Consider the following 6,111-nt stretch of genomic DNA (forward strand, 5'->3'; position numbering starts at 1 on the left):
CTGAGATGAAGAGGTTAGCACAGGAAAGGAATTCGTGGTGGGCCGCATCAAACCAGTCAGTAGACTGATGACCAAAAAAAAATAAATAAATAAAATGCAGTAAGTAATCAGGATTGAAATCGGCAGGGCATGCGAAATTCATAAATAGACATCATGTTTTACTTGTGCTAATACAACTGCAGAAATACAACAGTAATATTTTAACTAGAACAGTTTCAAATTAAGTTTTTTTACAATACAATAATTATTTTCGAGAGAAAAGATCTCTCAATATTAACTGCCTTTTCATATACAAATACATTCTTGAGATCAGATGCAGCAAAACCTTTTGCAAATATCCCTGTGCTGTTGAAGAAGAAATAGCACCATTGTCAACAGATCTTTCAGTTTTGCAACTATAGAAATATGTGCTCTCTCTCATAAAGTACTACCTGATCTACATCGAGCACGGTCTTTCCTCTTTCGAATACGTTGACATATTTTCATTCTTCAATTGCAGAATAAGAATGTTTATGTAGTCGTTTCAGATGATCATACTGAATTTGGAGATCTTATATACCTGCATTGACAACAGTGCTTCAGCAGCATCTTCGAAATAAAAACAGTCTATTGTGTGGATGATCATCACAAGGAGTGAGTTCATAGCTTTAGCTTACAAAACAATTTGTAAATCTAGCGAAGGAAAGGCAATCTTTACCTTTCCTAGTTTCTCTATAATTCGAAAATCATGTGAATACTCAACAAAACTTATATTTTATCTCTTCAACACATTGCACGCTAAATGGAGGAGACCTTGCCGCATGGATCTTGGAACTCCATTGAGAAACACTGCTTGCCACGAAGACCATGGGTCATCTAGTAAGGAAAGTTCGAAACATTTGCTCCGCAGATTAGCACTTCGAACATGTCTAGAGACATGCATCAGAGTACCCACACTAACACTGAAAACGCTTTTATGGATGAAAGACATTTACAATGAAACTTCCTGGCAGATTAAAACTGTGTGCCCGACCGAGACTCGAACTCGGGACCTTTGCCTTTCGCGGGCAAGTGCTCTACCAACTGAGCTACTGAAGCACGACTCACGCCCGGTACTCACAGCTTTACTTCTGCCAGTACCTCGTCTCCTACCTTCCAAACTTTACAGAAGCTCTCCTGCGATCCTTGCAGAACTAGCACTCCCGAAGAAAGGATATTGCGGAGACATGGCTTAGCCACAGCCTGGGGGATGTTTCCAGAATGAGATTTTCACTCTGCAGCGGAGTGTGCGCTGATATGAAACTTCCTGGCAGATTAAAACTGTGTGCCCGACCGAGACTCGAACTCGGGACCTTTGCCTTTCGCGGGCAAGTGCTCTACCAACTGAGCTACCGAAGCACGACTCACGCCCGGTACTCACAGCTTTACTTCTGCCAGTACCTCGTCTCCTACCTTCCAAACTTTACAGAAGCTCTCCTGCGATCCTTGCAGAACTAGCACTCCTGAAAGAAAGGATATTGCGGAGACATGGCTTAGCCACAGCCTGGGGGATGTTTCCAGAATGAGATTTTCACTCTGCAGCGGAGTGTGCGCTGATATGAAACTTCCTGGCAGATTAAAACTGTGTGCCCGACCGAGACTCGAACTCGGGACCTTTGCCTTTCGCGGGCAAATGCTCTACCAACTGAGCTACCGAAGCACGACTCACAGCTTTACTTCTGCCAGTACCTCGTCTCCTACCTTCCAAACTTTACAGAAGCTCTCCTGCGATCCTTGCAGAACTAGCACTCCTGAAAGAAAGGATATTGCGGAGACATGGCTTAGCCACAGCCTGGGGGATGTTTCCAGAATGAGATTTTCACTCTGCAGCGGAGTGTGCGCTGATATGAAACTTCCTGGCAGATTAAAAATGTGTGCCCGACCGAGACTCGAACTCGGGACCTTTGCCTTTCGCGGGCAAGTGCTCTACCAACTGAGCTACCGAAGCACGACTCACGCCCGGTACTCACAGCTTTACTTCTGCCAGTACCTCGTCTCCTACCTTCCAAACTTTACAGAAGCTCTCCTGCGATCCTTGCAGAACTAGCACTCCTGTGAGTACCGGGCGTGAGTCGTGCTTCGGTAGCTCAGTTGGTAGAGCACTTGCCCGCGAAAGGCAAAGGTCCCGAGTTCGAGTCTCGGTCGGGCACACAGTTTTAATCTGCCAGGAAGTTTCATATCAGCGCACACTCCGCTGCAGAGTGAAAATCTCATTCTGGAAACATCCCCCAGGCTGTGGCTAAGCCATGTCTCCGCAATATCCTTTCTTTCAGGAGTGCTAGTTCTGCAAGGATCGCAGGAGAGCTTCTGTAAAGTTTGGAAGGTAGGAGACGAGGTACTGGCAGAAGTAAAGCTGTGAGTACCGGGCGTGAGTCGTGCTTCGGTAGCTCAGTTGGTAGAGCACTTGCCCGCGAAATGCAAAGGTCCCGAGTTCGAGTCTCGTTCGGGCACACAGTTTTAATCTGCCAGGAAGTTTCATATCAGCGCACACTCCGCTGCAGAGTGAAAATCTCATTCTGGAAACATACCCCAGGCTGTGGCTAAGCCATGTCTCCGCAATATCCTTTCTTTCAGGAGTGCTAGTTCTGCAGGGATCGCAGGAGAGCTTCTGTAAAGTTTGGAAGGTAGGAGACGAGGTACTGGCTGAAGTAAAGCTGTGAGTACCGGGCGTGAGTCGTGCTTCGGTAGCTCAGTTGGTAGAGCACTTGCCCGCGAAACGCAAAGGTCCCGAGTTCGAGTCTCGGTCGGGCACACAGTTTTAATCTGCCAGGAAGTTTCATATCAGCGCACACTCCGCTGCAGAGTGAAAATCTCATTCTGGAAACATCCCCCAGGCTGTGGCTAAGCCATGTCTCCGCAATATCCTTTCTTTCAGGAGTGCTAGTTCTGCAAGGATCGCAGGAGAGCTTCTGTAAAGTTTGGAAGGTAGGAGACGAGGTACTGGCAGAAGTAAAGCTGTGAGTACCGGGCGTGAGTCGTGCTTCGGTAGCTCAGTTGGTAGAGCACTTGCCCGCGAAAGGCAAAGGTCCCGAGTTCGAGTCTCGGTCGGGCACACAGTTTTAATCTGCCAGGAAGTTTCATATCAGCGCACACTCCGCTGCAGAGTGAAAATCTCATTCTGGAAACATCCCCCAGGCTGTGGCTAAGCCATGTCTCCGCAATATCCTTTCTTTCAGGAGTGCTAGTTCTGCAAGGATCGCAGGAGAGCTTCTGTAAAGTTTGGAAGGTAGGAGACGAGGTACTGGCAGAAGTAGAGCTGTGAGTACCGGGCGTGAGTCGTGCTTCGGTAGCTCAGTTGGTAGAGCACTTGCCCGCGAAAGGCAAAGGTCCCGAGTTCGAGTCTCGGTCGGGCACACAGTTTTAATCTGCCAGGAAGTTTCATATCAGCGCACACTCCGCTGCAGAGTGAAAATCTCATTCTGGAAACATCCCCCAGGCTGTGGCTAAGCCATGACTCCGCAATATCCTTTCTTTCAGGAGTGCTAGTTCTGCAAGGATCGCAGGAGAGCTTCTGTAAAGTTTGGAAGGTAGGAGACGAGGTACTGGCAGAAGTAAAGCTGTGAGTACCGGGCGTGAGTCGTGCTTCGGTAGCTCAGTTGGTAGAGCACTTGCCCGCGAAATGCAAAGGTCCCGAGTTCGAGTCTCGTTCGGGCACACAGTTTTAATCTGCCAGGAAGTTTCATATCAGCGCACACTCCGCTGCAGAGTGAAAATCTCATTCTGGAAACATCCCCCAGGCTGTGGCTAAGCCATGTCTCCGCAATATCCTTTCTTTCAGGAGTGCTAGTTCTGCAAGGATCGCAGGAGAGCTTCTGTAAAGTTTGGAAGGTAGGAGACGAGGTACTGGCAGAAGTAAAGCTGTGAGTACCGGGCGTGAGTCGTGCTTCGGTAGCTCAGTTGGTAGAGCACTTGCCCGCGAAAGGCAAAGGTCCCGAGTTCGAGTCTCGGTCGGGCACACAGTTTTAATCTGCCAGGAAGTTTCATATCAGCGCACACTCCGCTGCAGAGTGAAAATCTCATTCTGGAAACATCCCCCAGGCTGTGGCTAAGCCATGTCTCCGCAATATCCTTTCTTTCAGGAGTGCTAGTTCTGCAAGGATCGCAGGAGAGCTTCTGTAAAGTTTGGAAGGTAGGAGACGAGGTACTGGCAGAAGTAAAGCTGTGAGTACCGGGCGTGAGTCGTGCTTCGGTAGCTCAGTTGGTAGAGCACTTGCCCGCGAAAGGCAAAGGTCCTGAGTTCGAGTCTCGGTCGGGCACACAGTTTTAATCTGCCAGGAAGTTTCATATCAGCGCACACTCCGCTGCAGAGTGAAAATCTCATTCTGGAAACATCCCCCAGGCTGTGGCTAAGCCATGTCTCCGCAATATCCTTTCTTTCAGGAGTGCTAGTTCTGCAAGGATCGCAGGAGAGCTTCTGTAAAGTTTGGAAGGTAGGAGACGAGGTACTGGCAGAAGTAAAGCTGTGAGTCGTGCTTCGGTAGCTCAGTTGGTAGAGCACTTGCCCGCGAAAGGCAAAGGTCCCGAGTTCGAGTCTCGGTCGGGCACACAGTTTTAATCTGCCAGGAAGTTTCATATCAGCGCACACTCCGCTGCAGAGTGAAAATCTCATTCTGGAAACATCCCCCAGGCTGTGGCTAAGCCATGTCTCCGCAATATCCTTTCTTTCAGGAGTGCTAGTTCTGCAAGGATCGCAGGAGAGCTTCTGTAAAGTTTGGAAGGTAGGAGACGAGGTACTGGCAGAAGTAAAGCTGTGAGTACCGGGCGTGAGTCGTGCTTCGGTAGCTCAGTTGGTAGAGCACTTGCCCGCGAAAGGCAAAGGTCCCGAGTTCGAGTCTCGGTCGGGCACACAGTTTTAATCTGCCAGGAAGTTTCATATCAGCGCACACTCCGCTGCAGAGTGAAAATCTCATTCTGGAAACATCCCCCAGGCTGTGGCTAAGCCATGTCTCCGCAATATCCTTTCTTTCAGGAGTGCTAGTTCTGCAAGTATCGCAGGAGAGCTTCTGTAAAGTTTGGAAGGTAGGAGACGAGGTACTGGCAGAAGTAAAGCTGTGAGTACCGGGCGTGAGTCGTGCTTCGGTAGCTCAGTTGGTAGAGCACTTGCCCGCGAAAGGCAAAGGTCCCGAGTTCGAGTCTCGGTCGGGCACACAGTTTTAATCTGCCAGGAAGTTTCATATCAGCGCACACTCCGCTGCAGAGTGAAAATCTCATTCTGACATTTACAATGTTCTCCATTTTCATTCTTCAGTTCAGTCCAGTTCGTGGGAAAGAAAGCATACCGCTTCATCTACATCGACATCTAAATTATACATGATTACTTTTCAGTCCACCAGAGGATTCACAGAACCACTTCCTGATTGTTTCTCGAGCGTTCCACCATCGAATCGTACATGGGAAGAACGAACACCTAAATCTTTTTGTGCGAGGTCAGATTTCTCAATTTTATTACAGTGCAGATTTATTAATCTGCACTGTGTGTTGGAAACAATAAAATATTTTAGTCGTCGGAAGAGAATGTTAGAGCTTGTAATTCCTTGAAATTTCCAGCCTAGGTTGTTTATTATGTCCGTGACACTCACTCCCCCATTTTGCAATAGTAAAAAACGAGCTGTCCTTCTTCACAACTTTTCCGATGAACTCCATCGATAGTACGTGCTAGGGATCCCAATCCGCGTAAAAATATTCCAGAATGAGACGGCCAAGAGTAGTGTAAGCAGTGGATTTGTTGCAACATCTAAGTGTTCTGGCAATAACACTCAGTCTTTTGTTCGCCCTCCCAAAACTTTTCTGTGTTATCGTTCCAGTTGAAACGTCCCCTTAGAAAAACTTACGTTATTTGAACATACTCAGACATTACTCTCTCTACTTATTCTGATGAACACTAAACTGACACACAATATTTTTAGCGCAACGGTATCTGACTTTCAATAATCCCTACAAGAGAATGGCCCTGACTAACAATAACCTATACCTTTCACAAATCACTTACCTCACAAAAATCTTTGTTACTCGAACTACTGCAATACAGCGAGCGCCACTACTGCCAGCTAAGTAAAACATGCAAACTATTGAAGGCACTAACTACTGATGGGC

At 47.7% G+C, this 6,111-nt stretch overlaps 1 non-coding gene across 1 annotated transcript; it reads right to left on the reverse strand.

Annotated features, from left to right (window-relative positions):
- Positions 1–1,604: 1,604 nt before the first annotated feature.
- On the reverse strand, positions 1,605–1,679 carry Trnas-cga. Its single transcript has one exon. It is a non-coding gene; the product is annotated as a tRNA-Ser (tRNA).
- Between the last annotated feature and the right edge of the window lie 4,432 nt (positions 1,680–6,111).

This window comes from Schistocerca piceifrons, chromosome 2, assembly GCF_021461385.2.
Source record: "Schistocerca piceifrons isolate TAMUIC-IGC-003096 chromosome 2, iqSchPice1.1, whole genome shotgun sequence".
Classification (NCBI taxonomy): Eukaryota; Metazoa; Arthropoda; class Insecta; order Orthoptera; family Acrididae; genus Schistocerca; species Schistocerca piceifrons.